This window comes from Ceratotherium simum, chromosome 1 (assembly GCF_057802395.1).
Source record: "Ceratotherium simum simum isolate JZ-2026a chromosome 1, ASM5780239v1, whole genome shotgun sequence".
Taxonomy (NCBI): domain Eukaryota; kingdom Metazoa; phylum Chordata; class Mammalia; order Perissodactyla; family Rhinocerotidae; genus Ceratotherium; species Ceratotherium simum.
Genome location: NC_141900.1, coordinates 96,908,092 through 96,929,601, shown reverse-complemented (window position 1 = coordinate 96,929,601; position 21,510 = coordinate 96,908,092). Strand labels below are relative to the sequence as shown.

The window sequence follows — 21,510 nt, the reverse complement described above, 5'->3', positions numbered from 1 at the left end:
GACCTGGCGCAGCTGTGATGGGCATGAAGCTCTAGGGACTTGTGAAGAGGAAAGAAGCAACTGAAACAACACACAAAGTTGGCCACAAACCACTTGTCCACACACCTAGGACATTCAACTTTTGCTCAACAGGGATTGGTATGTCTGGATTCTTAGTCATGAGCAAAACAGACTATCACAGCCCCTGTGGAGCTTATAAGCCAGCTTGATTTGTTCAACAAATACTCGGTGAGCCACAGCTCAGAGCAACCATAAAATGTCAATGTTTTCACCCAAAATTCTCTTGGGGTGGGGCAATTAACCTAGTCACAGACCACACTAGAGAATAAAATGTGTCCTATATGAAGTTTAAGAAATGTATTCAGTATTTCAGTGTTTAAATGATGTCATATAGGTGACACTATTTCCTCAACTGTTACGGCAGGGGAACTGACATGAAATGATCTCCAAAGCCCTGTCTATTTCTAAATTGTTAGAAACCAAACCAGGCCGCTCACTTCTACAGAGGGCTTTCCAATTTGGGACCAGATAGGATGACCAACCATGAGTAATTTCTACTTCACTATGTAAACTACCTGTTTATACATGTTTGTCCATTTAGTTATTGGAATTGCATCTGTTCTCTCAAAACATACTGTTATGCCACTATTTATCTTTCATTTTAGAAGATTTGAAGATATAGGTAAACACAAAAATGAAATGATCTATAATTGCCAATTGATATTTACCATTTATGTATTATTATTGATTCAGATATTTAGTACCAAACTGGAATAACAAGAACCTATGTAAATCTGTGTTGGGGATAGTGAGTGTAGTTACACATGCTTTAGGTCAAGAGTTGATAATTAAAATTTTTTTAACCCAGGGATGCACTGTATCAGGAGGAAAATATTAGCAGGTTTCTAATGTAGTAAATTTTATCAGATTTTCAATAGGGTCCATAAAACAAAAAAGTGTAATGGTGTATGGGTTAGAATTTAAGCAAAGAGGTCAGATATTATCCCCTTGAACCAGTTTCATACGCGATGGGCCTCCAATCTACTACAGTTGGAGATATCCCATTCTTACATAAGAATCTAAAATTAACCCTAGTTAAAAGGGTAGCATTGTTACTATTAAAATTACTATGATGGACATCCACTGATGCAAGAAGATGACCTGACTGGCCTTTCTACAAGAAAACAGAAAATATAAATAAATAAAATTTTATTGCATTGTTTGACTCCCAACAAGTAAGGCAAAATTCCAAAGATTAATTTAAAAAAGGAATTTAAACTGAAACCTCAAACAAGGAGTGAAAGTGAAAGGCTCGCTCACCTTGAGAATAGTGAACATAAGCATTTCTGGAAGCAAGGGGTAGGTGAAAGTTGAGTTTAAGTTATCTGAACTACGAATTGTGCCTGAAGAAGGAAAATAATCTAAGGGCAGTCTGAATTGCAAGAAGGAATAGTGAAAAGATGGATGGTAAACATGTAAGTAGATTCATACAAACATTGTGTATATAAAATAGTAATAGCAAATGGTGCTTGAAGATAAAGAGAAAATACATACACGATTCCAAGACAGCTGGGGTTTGGGGTACAGAGAACTGAAAAAGAGCCCCAAGAATACATGTAAGGAAATCTCCCATTTTTCTTGGCCAACTTCTAATGCATATGCACAGGGTGGAATTCCAGAAGGTGAGCAGAGAACAGGGTCTGGAGGGCTGGAGAGATGAGCGGAGATTTCAGCAGACATTCGGCTGGAAGACACTGGCAGTCAGAGTTAGAATGGTTAGAATGAGGGACACTGGAGATGGTGCTGTGATTCCCACTGACACCCCGAAAGGCTATGCCCTATAATAATGACAACGTGCTAGGGTCCCCTAAAAGGGAGGGCGCAACTGAAACAGATCCCAGCAAATCTCACATTCAAACCTGCCAGAATCAACCTCACACTCTTTAGAAGAACACGACAGAATCCAGAGCCTCTGTTCTACACCATCCACAGTGCCCCACACAGACCCTTTTATAACCCTTCATGGAGAATACTTCAGTAGTCTCCTAGTTGTGATTCCACCCAAAATCTATCTCCCTTCTGATCCCTATTGCTGCCGGTGTTATTGTAAAAAAATATGAATTTGATGATGTTATCTCACCTAAGGTAGGACCAATGGCTAGCTACTACCTAGAGATTTGTGTCCAAAGTCCCTTCCATGTGTCATAATATCCTCCATCATCTGGCTACTGCCTGTTCTCCAGGAGGCTTCAAAGATGACCCTCAGTCAGAATTGGTAAGAATCATCCTGGTCATCCTTCTTGAAGGCAGGGAGTCTGCAGTGCACATGCTCCCTCCACTGATGCTTCACCCTACCCTTTTTTTCTAGTTTACCTGTCGCCATGGACTTTCATGCTTCTACAAATAGTTTTCTATAAACAGTGAACTCATTGATAATCTAATTTCCCTTTGGTCCTAGAAACTTTTATCTTTGCCACATCTTCCTTTAGCATTTTGCTCATCAAATATCTTCAGTGAATAGTGTGTTTTCAGTCATAATGATATCTACACTATGTACTGATATGTACAGCTGAGAAAGGCAAGGAATGGCTTCTTCCATCAGTTAAGAACTTCAGTGCACAGGACAGGGCCCTTTATTGTTTGTGGAGCCCCGAGTACTTTAGTGAATTTATTGTGAACCCCTGAACTAGCCGATGAGTAGAATTTTGTAAGACTTCCACATGCATAAAACTTAGAACTGCCCCAGGGGGTGTACTGACAGGCTGTATTACAGACTGAAACTCCAGCCATGGGTCTCACAGGGGTAAACAGCCTTGGGGCTGGGTGAACATGTTGTCCCCACAGCTTCCTGGCTGGGGCTGGGGGTTTGTGCACAGAGAGGCAGTGACTCTGCAGGGCTGTGTCTTGGCTCTTGGCACAGAAATACACAGCAGAGTCGCCGGGCTCCAGGGAGTCGACATGAAGGTTTAAATGGCTTTGTCAGGAGGTTCAAGTGAGAAACGACTTGGAACTGTTTTGTTTAGAATGAGTTCCTTATTGTTGTAGGTAAACATGACCTTCAGCGATTGCTTGGAGTCCTGCCTGTACCAGCACATAGCATCATGGCTCAGCTTCTGTTCACATTTTACAGACTTCTTATTTCCCACCTGTGTGATGAGCTATTTTGGAGTCTGGGAAACTGCTGTGTCCAAGGGTCCTGAGAAGGAAAGAAACAGAATTCAGACAAGTCCCAGGAGGTAGCCTGTTTCTGGTGGCGTAATGAACAGGCTTAAAGACTCAAAGTAGGATTGTGCACCAGGGCCCAGGACTCACCTGCTCCCAGGAGGCAGAGGGCCACACAGTAGAGGAGCCTGGACCCCATGTGGAATCAGTGCTGGTCAGGCCAAGCCCTAGCCCAGGATTCTGGTCTTGGGTGGTAAGAAGACCAGGCTGCAGTGCTTCAGGGCCCTGACAGGTCCTTGGCCTGTGATGTCACAGCCTAGAAGGATTTCCCCATTGGCAGGCTCTCCTCTAATCTAACTCTTTCTCCTCCTTTTTCATGGCCTGAATTTACTTCTTTCAAAGCCCTGTTTGGAATTTCTAGGGAGAGTTTGAGTGGGTTGGAGATGTTGCCTCAATGATGTTTCTCTGAGCGTCATTCTTGTGCCAGCAGCTGCCTCCCTCCCCTTTCCCTGCCCCAGAATCTGGACACCTCCTCCTTGCTTCCTGGGGCTCCTCCCTCAGAGTCAGGCTGGTTTCCTTCTCTGCATCTGCTGCTTCTCCTTCAGGATAATGCAGGGCGATCCCACTCACATCCTGTCTCCCTTGAATGTGGTCTATGCTCAGTGGCCCCCTGACTAGATCAGTTGTGGGCAAGCGATTGCTGTGAGGTCTCCTCAGAGAACCAGCTGCGGACCACTTAAATTGCATGAACTGATGTTAGCTAGGAGCATGATGAGTCCCTGAGGGGATAAACTGCAGTCCTGCTCCCTGTGATGTTCTCCTCTGTCCCAGAGGCAGAGCCCTGTGGGGATAGGTGGCTCCTAGGGAATAAGAAGTCACTTGTGATAGCAAAGATGTTCTGGGGTGAATCATAGCAAGGCAGTTGGGGAAAGTCTAAGCCAAGGATTTTACCATTGAATTGTCTACAGGTCACCTTCCCTTTTGGTACCAAGTTTACAACTCAATTCCTAGGCCAGGGTTTCTCAACCTGGGGACCATTGACATGTTGTGCTGGATTATTCTTTGTTGTGTGTGCTGTAGGATGTTTAGCAGCATCCCTGGTCTCTATCCACTCACTACATGCCAGTAGCACCTCCCACCCCCAGCTGTGACAACCGAAAGTGTCTCCAGACCTTGCTGAATCTCCCCTGTTGAGAAGCAGGGTCCTCTTTATTCCCTCCAGGAGTCCTTCCCCTCCTGCACCAGCCTCAGGGTTTTGGTAGGGCCACAGCTCCACCTAGTGGTCAGAACAGGGCACTTCTCAGATCTCAGTGCCCCCGTGGGCCTGGCCTCAGCCCTTAGGAAACCCAAGTCAGCCAGGACCGGTAGTAAGATCAGGGAGCCACAGCTGCCAGGTAGGCATTTGACTCACATACACACACACACACACACACGCACACACACACACACACGTGCACAAGCACACATTGTGTGACAACACTAACTGTCCGCTACTGGTGAAACCCATTCAAAGACGCAGGTATTCATTTGTCTTTTACTGAACCCAGAACAAGCACTAGGGATGCAGTAGTGACAAAAAAGAATCAACCACTGGCCTTCCTGGAACTTCGGATATGGAACCTGAAATGAGTTCGCTCAGATGTGGTGTAACAAGCCAATCTCTGACACCCGTATAGTGGAAAAAAGTAGGAATTTCATTGCAAAGCGCTGAGCAAGGAGACGGGCAGCTAATGCTATAATCCCAATCTCCCTGAAGAGCTACAAGCAAGGGTTTTTATTTGGGATTTTAGGTAGGGGAGGGGGAGCACATGGCCTTGGCAGCTGAAGTTCTAAGAGTCCTCTGCCCAAGTGTGACTGTCTGTTCTATGTCTGCATGCGGTGGGTTTTTAGTGACGTCTCAAGTTTACAGTCAGTCATTTTAGCTTCTCAATGTTCCTCAAGATGCTTAGTCAGGAGAGGGCTATCACCAAGTTCCTCTCTTGTCAGTGGTCCTCTTGCTGTTCTGCAGGGCATGCTCAGAAACTTGGGTTATTTTCTGTCCCATGTTAGCCTTATGGGTGCATGGCACAATTTCACCCTAATCCAGGGAAATTTTAATTCCTTCATCCTCAGTTTCACTCCCAGCATGCTTTATTGTTTACAGTCATCGAAGGGCTACTAGTACAAAGCATGAGTAAGACAATATTCTCACTCTCATGATGCTTATATTCTGAAAGGAGCAAAAATAAATTCACAGATTACCCTAGACCATAAATATAAAATACATGTTATATGGAAGTTAGGAAAATAATCAGTATTAACACAGCTAAGTATTGTGATTTATATAGCTTCCCAGTCCCTCATCAGTAAACAATGTGCTGAAATAAGTAATTTCCAAGTCTCTGTCCATTTTAAAGTTGTGTGATCCTAACCAGGGGCTCTCCTAGATGTTTACTGAGATAGTGGGTCTTATGCATCCAGTGTCCCAAGTACCTACCTCATTGCGCCACACAGCTCACATGGGAAGCTTTTCAAAGAAAGGAGGGGAGGGAGGGAGGGAGGAAGTAGGGAAGGAATGAGGGAGGAAGGAAGGATAGAATGAAAGAAAGAAATAGTAAAAAACAAAACAGACACAGGGCTACATGTAATAGTGATCATATTTGAGCCTATAAAGAAGTAACCATGCTTAAAGAGTTGATTTCACATCAATTATTTACTTTAGTGTTTTATGCAAATGCTCTTGAAAAATCAGGGGCACACCATCCAGAGAGACTGGGATGAAACTGATATGAAGACACTTGCTGCACACGGGGTAATGTTGGTTCTGGCTGTTTTATATTCTTCACAGGAGAATTCGAAAACAGGATTTTTTCATCATTCATCAAGGATTTCCCAAAGGATAGAATGGAATACAGAAATGGCTTCTTCACACCATCTTTTCTGACAGGTACTGCTGAACTGGAGAAGGTGCAGCCTCTACAGAAGAACAGAGGCTGAGGCTGGGATGCCTGGGAAGTGCCAGGGGTCAATCGGAGCAGGAAAGTAAAGGAGGGAAGAAAAATGCAATACTTTTAGCGTAGAGATAACTTCATCCACAGAAAGGTGGAGAGTCACAGGACCAGTGGGATGAGGCAGAAGCCTGGAGAAGAACTAGAACAAAGGGGAAACAGGCTGTAAGATATGAGGATGTGGATTTTGGACATTGGTCATATTCCTGGCTGTGCAAGATTTAAACTCCTTCTTTTATTTGGATAATTACCTGAAGTTTGGGTATTAGTGAGAAAAGTATTGTGTGCTGGCATGTTTTAAAAGTGAAATCATCCTCCCATTCTAGAAACAAAACCTACAGACAGTAAACTTTCCAGATGCTGACACCAAAGGCAGAGGAGATTCTGTCACTGCACAGAGCCAGAGCCATGTATGTGGGCAGTGACCTTAAAGTCCTGCAGAAGATGGTTTGTGTCCAGGACATTCAGTCATTGCCTTCGAGAGCTGAGCTTGCTCTGGGATTCCTAGAACCCAATGAGCCATAATTATTTCCATCCACCATCATTCACAGCCACAGTATTTTGGGAGTTTAGCTATGGTTTCTTTCTACCCAAAGGACAGCTATTGTCCAAGTCTACTTTTTTCATTGGGGAATGAAGAGCAAAATGGCCTGTTTAGGGTCTCTAAGAGCTTCAAAGAGAGAGAAGTACGAAGTTTGTGAACAGGAAGTGAGTGACTGTGCCACGCTGTGGCTGAGCTGCTAGCACGGAGATATATAGGCGATTCCTCCTGCTCTGCAGGCTGGATCTTCAGAGTAAAGGAGGATCTCTTAGGCCTGTCAGCAGAGAATCACTCTTTACTCATCCCTGATGTGTCTGGTGCATTCTTGTTCAGGAAGCGAATCAAAAACTCCAGGCCCTGCCTCAGCGTCTGTTGGTACCAAAAAAGGGGAGCACAACCAGAAATAGGATCACACCTAAGACTTACAGCCTGGCCCCTCTCTGTGACCTGGGAGACTGGGAAACTCTAGTATCTGTGTGACCTGTGGAGACAGAAGTTGGGAACAGTAAGGAGGAAAACAATTGTAATCATCACACACACACACACACACACACACACACACACAAACTGCTTGGTTTTCTGAGGACTCACCTGCTCCCAGCAGACAGAGGATCACACAGCAGAGGAGCCTGGAGCCCATGGCAGGGTCAGGACAGGAATGGGAGGTTGACCAGGTCAGGAGGAGGGATGTCCCTTGTCCCCACAAGGCAGTTCCCATACTGGCATCACTGCCTCTATCAACCCCACCACCTCTGGGACACATGATTTATATTATAACATAATTGAGTGACTAATTTAAATATTTATAAACTCCTTTTTAAACAAAATCAATGAACGGTTCATCATTTTCTACTCCAGTGCTGTCCAGATGTGGTGGATTCACGTTATATCTCTAAGTTTATCTTCTCATCCACCCATCACTCCTCTGTCTGCTGCACATTTTCACTAGGATGTGTCAACAGCACCTCCAATATAAGATACCAAAGGTGCATTCATTGTCTTCTCTGCAAGTCAGAATCTCCTGTGAGCATCCCTGTTTCTGTCACCCTCCCTACCATCCTCCTAGACACACATGCTCAGCATTATCCATTTCCTAGGCAATCATGGGCGTTGCGGGCTTGATGTGACTTTGCCCCAGAATACACTGACCTATTCAGAGATACAGGAGGTGAAATGATGCCCTGGGAAAATGTCCGAGTTGGAAGCTCCTATTCCTTCTGCAGGTCAAATACCAACTGCCCTCTCTGTGTTCATTGATCTCCATGCAGTGCTATGTCTCCACAGCACAGAGCAAAGCCTCATGTCATTCTAGGTCACCACGCGTTAGAAAATAGGTTCCTTGCAGCTTATTCACAGAAGAAGACTCGACTTCATTGACCTTTAAAACACTGATGTGTAATATACAATAATAAATTTAACTGTCCTTCTGGAAACCTACGAAGTTGTTATACATAATTTAACACTCCCTTTCACTGCTATCAGAGCATCTAATTGTTCTACAGCCATTAATGTCTGCCGCTTTTATTAATAGGTCAGCTGCAGTTACAAATATCCTTTCCTTCCCATGGAGAATGGGAGCTGGATCAGAGACTGTGTGGTTGGGAACAAGACTATGGGGTCAGGGAGGAGGACATTCTATACCTCTGTGCCTTTGCTGCTTGCCCAAGAAACACTGCTGAGTCCCCCATAACCGGGGAAACCATCCAGATGTATAGAGTAAGATGTTTGGCTGACTTGTGTGAACATTGTCAGAAGTGTCTGCTTATGAGTTAACTATTATCTTCCAGGTGTTGTTGCCCATCTCATTCTGTCCCAGAGCATGGGTGACTCCATCCACGGAGCCTACGTGTGAAGGAGACAGAAGCTGGAGACAGTCCTATAAGTCTACTTGGGAAATGATTACAGTCTAAGCAAACTGGATTTAGGGATAAAACATCTTCCCGAGTTCCTGGAATTGCTTGCTTCCCAGATACCATAGACAGCTGTGTACATTCGTGGAACCCACAGCAGGGCCAGGTCAGCACTGGGGGCTCTCTATCTCCCTGCATAGGGCTGTTTTCCCAGGAGATGGTAGTACCGCTCAAGGGCAGTTTATAACAGCCTCATAAAATGTATTGGAAAGCTTTCTTTCATTTTCTATGCTCTATAATAGTTCATATAAAATTAAAATTATCTACTATTTTACTGTTTGGTAAAATTTAACTGTAAAACTGTCTGTGCTCAGTGTTTTGGGAGATGGATGGACATCAACTATTGATTCAGTTATGTTACTGTTTCATATATCTCATTTCTTTCTAATTTAACAACAATTTCCATTGTCACGTTTTACAGTTTGAGCTCTGATCTATTTTTAGTTATTTCTTCTTCTTAATTCCTAATATAATTTATTTACCACCTTTTTTTCTTTATAAGTCATGCTTAGTGCGTGTACACTTTATTAGTTTCCAAAACTATGTTTGTCATAATTGAGTCTCGTTAAAACATTTTGCTTTTTGTTTCATCTCTTTTCCTGCTTTATATCTATGATTTTATTTCTTTTACTTTTGGGGGGAGGTTATTTTGTGCTTTTTCCTAGGTTCTAAGCTTAATGTTTAGATTATTATTTTTCTGAACTTATTAGTGCTTAACATCTATAAATTTCTCTCAAAGTACTGCTTTAGTTGCCGCCCTTATTTATTGATATGTAGTATTGTCAGCATCTCTTATTTCTAAACTTTTTAAAAATCCTACTAAGATTTATAGTAAAACTGAGGATTTATTTGGAATTATGTTTTTACATTTATAAATACAAGGTTTTTAAAAAGTTATCTTTTGTTTTTTCCTTTAGTCTTTAGTGTACTAGTGTCAGAGAAGGTCATCTTTATGATACCAGCACTTTAAAATTGATTGAGATCTCCTTCCTGGCCTAATCAGTAGTCACTTTAAATAAATGTTCAATGTGAAGTTGTGAACTTTTTTTCTAATTTGGGTGTGCAGGATTTTATATATTTTCCTATCATCGGTCTCATTAAATGTATTGTTCCAGTGTTATGTATCTTTACTAACTTGTTATCCGTTGATCTATTACTTATGAAGGAACTCTTCTTAAAATCTTCCACCACAATAGCACGTTTGTCAATTTCTCATTTTAATATTGTTATTTTTGTATCTGAAGCCATATTTCTTACACATACATGTTTATTAGAATTTTAATCTGCTTGCATGTAGTGCAACTTGCCCATTTTGTCACCATTAAAATAACCGAACTGTGTTAACATCTACCAGTCTGAGGAAAGCAATAACGATGTTTTTTGCCATGAGTATCTTTTATACTTAAATGGCTACACCAGATTTCTTCTGGTTGGGGTTTTTTGACAACTCTGTGTCCTTATCATTTAGGTGTTTCTCTTTTTAATAGTATACAACTTTATTTTTTAAATTATTATTACTATTTTATTAAGGTTATATTGGAATATAACATCATGTAAATTTCAGGTGTACATTATATATTTCAGTTTCTGTGTAGACAACATTGTGTTCATTACCAATAGTCCGTTTTTATCCATCACCGTACATATGTGTCTCTTTTCTCCTTTTGCCCCCCCTTCCCCCCCCTTATAACCATTAATCTTTTCTCCTTATCTATGTGTTTGTTTATCTTCCACATGTGAGTGAAATTATATGGAGTTTGTCTTTCTCTGTCTATTTGACATAGCATAATACACTCAAGGTCCACTTATGTTGTCGCAAATGGCTTGAATTTGTCTTTTTTATGGCTAAGTAATATTGCGTTGTGTATATATATGTACCACATTTTCTTTATCCATTCATGCCCTGATGGGCACTTGGGTTGCTTCCATGTCTTGGCTGTTGTGAATAATGCTGCAATGAACATAGGGGTACATAAATCTCTTTGAATTGTTGATTTCATGTTCTTTGGAGAAATACCCAGTTATAACCTGATGTTTTACCCTCAATCTTACAATTTCAAACTGTTGAGATTTTAACAGGGAAGGCCCATTAATATTGAGTTTAATTAATGATATTTTTATATTTATTTCTAACAGCATTTTTTGTGCTTTTTATCTATCCTGCTTTCTCTCTTTTTTCTTTGTTCTCTCTTTTCGAAATCCTTCTCTATCTTCTTTGAATTAATTCTGTTTCTTTAATATTCCTTCTTCTACCTCTGTATTGAAGTTATATACTCTATTTCTGCCTTTTTAATGGTTACTCTTATTTTTTAAAAGTATACACAGTGGAAAGTCTGTTAAATATCTCCACTCTTCTCAAACCAAATAAGAAAATATTACCATTTTCAGTTCAATTAACTTGCCTCTCCTTGTATGCCAAAGATATTTTAACATTAGTGCCCGTATTAGACACTCATCATAGCCGTCAGTCTGTGTAGATTTCAGTACATGACTATCAGATTAAATTGACTCCATCACATATATGTTCCATACCTTTCTTCTGGGATCATTTTCCATCTCTCTTAAGTATAGTTTTGTCAATTTATTTATTTTCCTCTCCTGAAAATAATTTTTCATCAACCTCGTGGGTGAGGACCAGAGTAATAATTGTTATTTATTTATTATTTTTGCTGAGGAAGATTAGCTCTGAGCTAACAACTATTGCCAGTCTTCCTTGGTTTTTGCTCAATGAAGATTAGCCCTGAGCCAACATCTGTGCCAATCTTCCTCTACTTCATATGTGGGTCGCCACCACAGCACAACTGAGGAGAGATGTAGTTCCATGCCCAGGATCCGAACCCGTGAACCTGGGCTGCCCAAGTGGAATGTGCCGAACTTTACCAGTATGCTATGGGGCTGGACACCAATAATTGTTATTTTTAACCTCCTTTCTTGACTTTCACTGTTACTCTGTCTAATTATTCCTTTGGGAGATATCTATCTTTTCTTTTGACTGCTTTCAAAATCTTCTCTTTTTCATTCATGCTCTACAATTTCACTATGATGTATCTATTTACCTTACTAGAGAGTCATTAGGATCCTTGTCTTTAATCTGAGGATTTATGTCTTTAATCACCTCTGGAAAATTCTCAGCTAACCTCTCATACAACATCAGTTCTATCAGTCTCCCTATTTTCTCTTTCTGAAACTTCAACTATATGTAAGAAAGAAGAGGAAGTTCTAATAAAATATTATGTATGATTTAATAAAATATTATGTATTATTTTTCTTCCCCATCCTTTAACTTCTCTTTCAAGTTTCACATTTAATTTTCCATGCAACATTCCAGGTAATTTCTTCAGATTTGTCTTTTATGTGATTATTAATCTCTTTAGGAGCATCTCTTCTGCTGTTTAATTTATCCATTATTTTTTTCAGTGATTATTAATCATTTCTAGATATCCTATTTGGTGTTGTTTTTGTGTTGCCTGATGTTCCTTGACAATCTTTTTTTCCTTGCTTATATTTCAAATCTCTCTTTTATTCTTTTGAATATAACGTTTCAAATATTCATATGTTATAATGCCAGATGGCTGTCGGTTTCAAATGTTTATTGCTTCTGCTCAGTTTTGTTTTATTTTTATTTTTTTTTTATGTAAGATAATTTTATGTTGTACAGGCAAGAAAATTTGCCTTCTTTTTTATTTGTTTGTTTGGTTTTCTATTGCAGTAACATTGGTTTATAACATTATGTAAGTTTCAGGTGTACATCATTATACTTCTATTTCTGCATACATTACATCATGTTCACCATCCAAAGACTAATGACAATCCATCGCCACACACATGTGCCTAATCATCCCTTTCACCCCCATCCCTTCCGCCTTCCCCTCCAGTAACCACCAATCCAATCTCTGTCTCTATGTGATTGTTTGTTGTTGTTTTTATCTTCTACCTATTAGTTAGATCACACGGTATTTGACTTTCTCCCTCTGACTTATTTCGCTTAACATAATACCCTCAAGATCCATCCATGTTGCCACAAATGGCTGGATTTCATTGTTTCTTATGGCTGAGTGGCATTCCATTCTGTATACATACTACATCTTCTTTATCCATTCGTCCTTTGAGGAACTCTTAGGTTGCTTCCAAGTCTTGACTATTGTGAATAATGCTGCAACGAACACAGGGGTGCATGTATCTTTACGTGTGCATGTTTTGGATAAATACCCAGCGGTGGAATAGTTGGATTGTATGGTAGTTCTATTCTTAATTTTTTGAGGAATCTCCATATGTTTTCCATAGTGGCTGCACCAGTTTGCACTCCCACCAGCAGTATATAAGAGTTCCCTTCTCTCTGCATCCTCTCCAACACTTGTTTCCTGTGTTGTTAATTATAGCCATTCTGATAGGAGTGAGGTGATATCTCTTTGTAGTTTTGGTTTGCATTTCCCTGATAGTTAATGATGTTGAATATCTTTTCATGTGCCTGTTGGCCATCTATATATCGTCTTTGGAGAAATGTCTGTTCAGGTATTTTTCCCATTTTTTAATTGAGTTGTTAGTTTTTTTGTTGTTGAAATGTATGAATTCTTTATATATTTTGGAGATTAACTCCTTATCAGATGCACGGTTTGCAAATATCTTCTCCCAATTGTTAGGTTGTCTTTTCATTTTGTTGATGGTTTCCTTTGCTGTGCAGAAGCTTTTTAGTTTTTTGTAGTCCAATTTGTTTATTTTTTCTATTGTCCCCTTGTCCAGTCAGACATGGTACTCGAAAATATGTTGCTAAGATTGATGTCAAAGTGCGTACTGCCTATGTTTTCTTCTACAAGTTTTGTTGTTTCAGGTCTTACATTCAAGTCTTTAATCCATTTTGAGTTAATTTTGTGTATGGTTCAAGACAATGGTCTACTTTCACTTTTTTGCAAGTAGTTGTCCAGTTTTACCAACACCATTTGTTGAAGAGACTTTCTTTTCTCCATTGTATGTTCTTGGCTCCCTTGTCAAAAATTAGCTGTCTGTAGATGTGTGGGTTTATTTCTGGGATCTAAGTTCGGTTCCATTGATCTGTGTGTCTGTTTCTGTGTCAGTACTGTGATCTTTTGGTTACTATAACTTTATAGTATATTTTGAAGTCAGGGAGTGTGATACCTCCAGCTTTGTTCTTTGTTCTCAGGATTCCTTTGGCTATTCGGGATCTTTTGTTGTTCCATATAAATTTCAGAATTCTTTGTCCTATTTCTGCGAAAAATGTCATTGGAACATTGATAGGGATTGCACTGAATCTATAGATTGCTTTAGGAAGTATGGACATTTTATCTATGTTAATTCTTCCAATCCAAGAGCACGGAAAATCTTTCCATTTCTTTGTGTCTTCTTCAATTTCGTTCAACAATGTTTTATAGTTTTCAGTGTACAGATCTTTCACCTCTTTGGTTAAATTTATTCCTAGGTATTTTATTCTTTTTGTTGAAGTTGTAAATGAGATTGTATTCTTAATTTCTCTTTCTGCTACTTCATTGTTAGTGTATAGGAATGCAGCTGATTTTTGTATGTATGTTGATTTTGTATACTGCAACATTACTGTACTCATTTATTATTTCTAAAAGATTTTTGATGGATTCTTTAGCGTTTTATGTATATAAAATCATGTCATTGGCTCACTTTTTTTTTTTTTTTTGTGAGGAAGATTAGCCCTGAGCTAACACCCATGCTAATCCCCCTCTTTTTGCTGAGGAAGACCAGCTCTGAGCTAACATCTATTGCCAATCCTCCTCCTCTTTTTCCCCAAAGCCCCAGTAGATAGTTGTATGTCATAGTTGCACATCCTTCTAGTTGCTGTATGTGGGACGCAGCCTCAGCACGGCCAGAGAAGCGGTGCGTCGGTGCGCGGCCGGGATCTGAACCCGGGCTGCCAGTAGCAGAGGGCGCACACTTAACCGCTAAGCCACGGGGCCAGCCCTCACTTTTGTTTTAATGTTCTTAATAGTGGGAGAATATTTTTCTAAAGTTAAACTGTGGAGTTCCTGAGAGGCCTGGATGAAGAGTACAGAACTTCAAGAGTCCCTAGTTTTTGCAAAAATCTCAAATCCAACTCCCAAATATATTAGCCTAAGAACTGTCTGCTGTGCTCTGGGCTGCTGAATAAACCTGTGCCCTTAGGTTCCTAGTTTCAGAAAATGCTCTCAGAGCAGCCCCAGTGCTAGCTCCAGAATACAACTCTGATGTTCTGTTTCCTTTTAATTATAATCTTTCCATAAATTAGAGCCCATAAGGAAATGTAGTCATGACATTTGCTTCCTGTTCTTCCAGGGGATTATATATTATATTTATTTGTTAATGGGATATAAATCCCTAAATCTACAGACATCTCCTCTTCTTTCCTTTTTGCACAACCCATAATTTCATGAAATATGCTAATATCAGAATAGTATTTATAGAGCTTATTCTCAGTCAGGTTAAAGAACGTGCCATATTTTAAATTGGAAATTCCCATACCAACTGACAGAATACTTTGCACAAAAAAAAATCTCCTGTGCTTGTTCAACAAGTGAACATTCTTTTATAAAATTATAGCATCTCTGACACAGGGGGAATCACTGACTCTTATATACCCTGTGTAACTGGGACTGAAATGCCAAAACCACTGGGACCTCAAGTCCTTGCATCAAAGATTTGTTCTACCATCAGTCAATTTATGATCATTAGGGAACAAAAGTACTCAGTTTCTACTTAGTGCTGACTTTTTCAAAGTAAAAGTAATATACTTTGCTTTAAAGTCGTATGTTCTCATTTTAGTACATTAAGAAGTTACATTAACAATGAATTAAGCCTGCCAGGCTAGACCTCACCTGGAGAAGACAGAGCTCTTTGCTGAAAAGACCAAGTTTCCAGAGGTCGGTCACTGTGGTGCGGGAAGGAGGTTGAATTATTTCCCTGTAGTTACAAGATGCTGAGACATCTGATATCCTGGGTACTAAGCTGATTGGGTACAAAGACTGGTCAGATGTATCTTACTAGGACTGATTGTAGTCCGTAGAGGGAAGGGTTGTCCTGAGAAATTGTCTTTCAATCATCTCAGACGTGTTTGGGGCTCTAGCCCTCTCTGCTCTTTCCTGTTTTCGGGCCAGGCCTCTACATGGGGAGCGGGCATCTCTACAGCACTGTATTCTTGCTGCCATTGCAGAAACGCACGGCTATTCCCTCAGCTCTGAGGACTTAACTTTGTTTTGTCATCAGATCTCTGAGTTGATCAGCTCTAAGTCAATGAAGAACATTTCTCAGACTGTGGAGCCCAAAGGGAGACCACAGTGCCTGCCTTTGGGTGTAACAGAGCCGGATCCAGGGATGGTTCTAGAGATGAGATTACATCCACTGTCTCCATTGGTCTCCTCACGCTGACCAACTTTCCTTGTGTTGGAGCAACACCAGCATCACAGAAGCTCACGAGGGAGAGAGAAGTAGGAGACAGAGCCTGGCTTCTGAGTAGGAGGGAGATGTATCCACAGTCGTGAAAGACCAGTTTGTAGTTGAGACCTGGAAAATCCGGCACAGAGACATCCAAACTCTGGCCACAATTCACATGGGAAACAGGTGTACCCAGAAGTGTCTGACCACACGGTGGGACCTTGAATGGGAGCTCGAGTAGGAGTAGGCCACTACAGAGAGGAAGGGTCCATGTCCAGTGCAAAGGAAATAGCCTTTGAAGTCTCTGAGATGGGAAGGGATATGACAGAGAGGAGGGACTGACAGGGTAGCTGGAGGAGAGAGGGCAGGGCAAGCTGTGTAAGCTGGAGCCGGGGAGATGGGGAGAGGAAAGACCCAGCAGGGCCTTTGGCATGACTTCCCCCAAGGGGAATGGTGGGCAGGAGCAGAGACCACGTGAGGGCCAGGGCTGGGGGAGGACCTTAGAGAGAGACAGCAATGAGGGGCCCAGGGAGACAAGGGGGTCTAGATGTATCTACTTACCAATGACTTTCCAACCTGGAGGCATCAGACTTAGGCACATGACTAGAAAATCCGAGCTGCGGAAACACCTTCCCAACAAATGACACAGCTGCAGAGGAAAGGCTGAGAGAAACGGTGGAGAAATGTCTCCCCGGGCGCCTGAGGTCAGGGCCAGGCCTGGCTGAGACTGCCCTGGAGACGGACCTCAGCACACTCTGGGTTCTACTGCACTCACGGGCCGACTCCGGGGCTAAGAGTCGACTAAGCGCTCGGCTGAGTCCCGGGGTGCCTGGCCTCGCCCTGCCTTTTTGTGCAGAGAGGAGTCAGCTGTGCAGCGCTGTGGAGTAACTGCTGGCACAGAAGTACAGAGATGTCTGGGAGGGGGTAGTGGACTTCAGCATGAGGAGGAAGTTCTCTGTATTTGGTCTAGAGACACCGTACCCCTCAAGAACATCTCCCTTTGCATTGGAACCAGCACGAGCTGAGTAATGGATCAGCCTCAGCCCATGTCCCAGGTCTAGTCGATACCAGTACATAGAGTCATGGCTCATATCCTGGGCACATCTCAGTGTCGTGTTCTGTCCTTTTCCCAGGACCTGGAATTTAGGGGTTTGAGTGACGCCAGCATTCACTGGACCTGTGGAGAAGGAGATGAAGCTGATGCTGCAGACACAGGGAAAGGCTCAGCACTGAGACCTGGAAATTTTCTCTCATAAAAAATCCCTGCCCAGGACTCACCTGCCTGCAGGAGACAGAAGGCCACTGAGCAGAGGATGCCACTGCTCATGGCAGGAGCAGGACGGATGGAGGGGTCTTCTGTGTCTATGTGCTGATGGTAGGGGAACGGGGCTCTCCTGGGAGTCATTCTGAGATGTCACTCTCCCTGCCTGGGCCCCAGGGCCAACCTGTCACAAGGGGCCACGCCCCTTCCCCCAGAGGGTCAAAGCAAAAGGGACAAGTGAACAGCTTAGAATGGGAAGAACGCATTTGTCTGGATTGACACAAGTGTTAGAGGTTGTTGTTAACATTTTGCAAAAAAGTTCGTAACTTTATGTATATTTTTCCTGTGACACAATTTTTCACTAACACATTTGTTTTATGCATCTAAGTATGTCTGTAGTATTGAATTTTACTGAAAATCCTTGTGGCTTTTTGATGTCTTTTCTGACTCATGAGTCCCAAATGCTCCTTCAAGTATCCGTTTCTACTTTGCTTATTGACCGCCATCCTGTTAAGGTCCTTCCACCTGCAGTGATTCTCCTGGTATCTAGTTGCCAGACCTCAGGGGCAGGCTCACCAACATTTGAGGAGAAGTTCTGCTCTGTTTCTTATCAATTCACTGACACGTGGGAGACCTGCCAAATGCAGCTACAGCCCCTTCATATTCCCCAGCACACTTGTTCCTGGGTTTGGGGTGAGACAGCAGCAAGCAGAACAACCTCACACCTGTGACTGACCTTTCCCTGTGACAAGATGATCGCTGCTCAGCGCTGTGGATGACCTACTGGCACCAAGGAATACAGATGTGTGAGGGACTTGGGGAGACGTGGCAGACTTCAGGGTAAGCGAACAATGCTCAGTTCTTTATTTGAGACATCCATTCTCTGGGGGTCATCTCCTTGTGAAGAATGGCTGCCATTAATTAAGTAATAAATATCACGGAGCTCAAAAACTGTATCTTGTCACACACAGTCCCACACTTAGAAGGACCCTGTACTTGGTTCAATGCTCTGCTGTCATGATCTTCATATTCTTAATAGTATTTGAACCAATGGCCCTGCAAATTATGTAGCTGGTCCTGAGTACATGGTTCTGGACCTGTGGTCACCTCCCAGTGTGCTGGTCTCCCTTCAGCAGAACCAGATGTCTGGAGTGTGGGTGACTCAGCATCTTGGAGGCCTTGGAGAGAAGGACACAGAAACTAAAGTCAGAACCAAAGGAGGAGCCTGATGTTGTAACCACAGCAACAAGCCTGAAGTTGGGCCTGGCAAGCCCATGAGTGGGTTCCACGGTTGTGTATGGGACTTGTCTGGTCCAGGAGACAGAAGGACACACAGGACAGGACACTGGTGCTCAGGCAAGGCCAGAGCAGAACGGAGGATTTTTGAGCTCAAGGCTTGTGCTTTGTGGGATGGACATTTGTGGTCAAGGCAAAGGAAACCCTTCTCCCAAGGTGGAATGATCTCTCAATGAAGTCACCATTGCCCGTGGTCTGCTCAGCCCCAGCACACACTGTTTGATCATGAAGCTTAGCTGTATGTGGGTGTCTGACAGGAACTCAAAATGATTTCCTTGGAGATGACGAATATTTGTCAAAATATCGTTATAAAATAATTTGAATGTATGGGTGCATGAGAAAAGAAATGAATAAAAATGAGTAAGTAAATTTTATAAAAGCAGCTTCAAACAGCTAGAAAGACCTTTGGATGGTCATTTTATCACACCGTCTATCTCCGGATAGAATTGCCCTAATGTGGATCAGATATCTGGCATGGTTCCCAAGACTTCTTTAACCATAACACTTTCCAGAAGCACCTAACTCTCTTAAATGGTTAGCTGTCTACTAAAGAGGAAGTATTTGAACGAGTAGAAGTTTTAAGTTTCCATTAAAAAGATGCCTGAGCAAAACTAATCTACAGCTATAGAAATCATATCATTGGTTGTCAGCAATGGAGACAGCCGTTGCAAAGAGGCATGAGAGAACTTTCTTGGTGATGGAAATGTTCTATATCTTCATGGAGTGGTGTTACATGAGTATATGAATATATATTGCTCAAAAATAATTGATCTGTTCATTTAAAGTGTGTAATGTTTATTGTATATAATTCATAAGTCAATAAAATGGATTTAAAAAGGCCTGAGGAGAGGTGTATGTTACCTGCTCTAGTTAATTTCATGTAATGAATCATCAGGCATAAATATTTCCAATTCTGTGACATCTGAAGTCTTGACTATAGGGTTTTCATGCAAAATTTGCCCATATATACCTTTGCACATAAGAAAAGGTGGAAGAGGCTGTCAGAGATAAGCAAAAGGAATCTATACAGATTCCTATTATGTGCTGGGTGTTTTATACTTATTAAACTTTTGTACAACCCTGAAAGATGGCATGATGGCTAATTTAACGTGTCATCTTGAACGGGCCACAGGGTGCACAGATATTTGGTTAAACATCATTCTAGTTGTTCTTGAGAGGACATTTTTGGATGAGATTAACATTTAAATAGGTAGATTTTAACATTAGATTAACATTTTAATCAGTAGATTAAAGTATATAACCTTCCATCATGTAGGCGGGCCTTACCCAATCATCTGAAAAAATCTAGCCTCACAGGTCAAGAAACTGGCCTCAGGTCCTGGCTGGCAGCGAGTGTTGGAATTGGCATCAGAGCCAGGTGTACACGGCATCCTGTCAGGGCTCTTTCTCTACACCACTCTCTCCTGGGGAAACTGATCCCTGGCAGTGATTTCATTAGACCCAGCAGGTCTGAAAGGGACATAGGGGACAGCAGCCTGGTTTGAAGGTAGGCGTCTCTCTTTATGAAAATGCATTCTCGCATCGAGTTACAAACATGGGACTGAAGAGTGAGACAGACAGGGTTTGAGTCCCACTTCTGCATCCTGATAGCTATTTGATTTGGTCAAGTTATTTCACTCAACGGCACATTCCCTCATCTGTAAAATGAGAACAGTAAATGCATTTGCCCCTTAGGTTTTTCTCCAATCAAATATAAATTTTTAAAATGAAGGACTGTTATTTGGCACATAGTAAATCATCAATAAATGATAGCATGATTTTCTTGTGAGTCTTCTATCTGGAGCAGAACTGAACTCTGTTTGTGCATTAATGTTCTCAGCGCTTGCACTTCTGTAATTGACCTGTACTCATGTGACAGGTCGTTTCCACAGAAACAGTCAAATGTTTAAGGTAAATATTATACATTTAATAATGCAGACCTTAAAACTCTCAAAGGCTAGAAACACATTTTTATTTTCTTTTTTATGTGACACAATACCTTGTAAAATGTAAGGACAAAAAATTTTTGTTGAATAAAAGAAACTAAGGAAGAAATAACGATTATTTGTGTTCTTTTCCCTCATGGAAATTGTATCACTTACCGGAAGATGTACTTTTCCTTGCAAATATCCCAATCCCTTTACTCTGCAGCGGGGAAGGCAGATCTGGAAACCTCCCTACTCACACAGCCTCCACGAAAGATAACACACGACCGAGGTCCGTGTTGCAGCTACAATGCAGAAAAGTGTGCCCTTCTTTTTTGTCACAATGAAGGAACAATAGATATTCTTTGCCTTGAAGTCACATGTTCCTTGAAGCTATCAGGAAAGAGGTCACGATAATCACATATGATGCATGACCTTCCCAGTCCTGCTAATCAACACCTAGAAAAGGGAAGCCAGATGAAGGGACAGTTCTAGGGGTGGGGGACCACAGGAGTTGAGAAACAGACTTGAGTTTGATTCTTTGCTCAGCCAGTTATGAAATGTGAGACCCAGGAAAGTTACTTCCCCTCACAAATGTAACCAGGTAAAATAGTACTTATTTTTCATGATTTCTGTGAGCATAAAACACATCGCATACAGAAGCAGCAGGAAGAGTGTCTGGGAAAGGCCTGTCTGATACATGAGGGCCTGAGCCTGTCTGACTGGCAGCCGCCACCCTCGCTGTCACTTCCTGAGCTGGGGCAAGAATGTTTTTGTGCTGAAGGCTGCTGATCACACAGGGCTGTGCCAAGCTGCTGGCACAGAGATACAGGGCCGAGTCTGTCAGCTCCAAGACGCTCACGTTCAACTCAGAGCTTCGGTCAGGGAACTGTCGCCCTAAGAATCGACCTGAGATGTCTCCTTTCTGTCTCTCCTCCTCATTGTAATACTGAACGAGGAACTGGGGGCCCTGGCCCAGGGCCTGTTTGTACCAAGATACAGTGTCGTGCTCAGAGCTAGGGGAACAACTCAGTGTCGC

The 21,510-nt window shown here is 41.9% G+C and overlaps 1 pseudogene; it reads right to left on the bottom strand.

Moving 5' to 3' along the window:
* Positions 1 to 1,857: 1,857 nt before the first annotated feature.
* On the bottom strand, positions 1,858 to 7,336 carry LOC147918293 (T cell receptor beta variable 3-1 pseudogene; annotated as a pseudogene).
* Between the last annotated feature and the right edge of the window lie 14,174 nt (positions 7,337 to 21,510).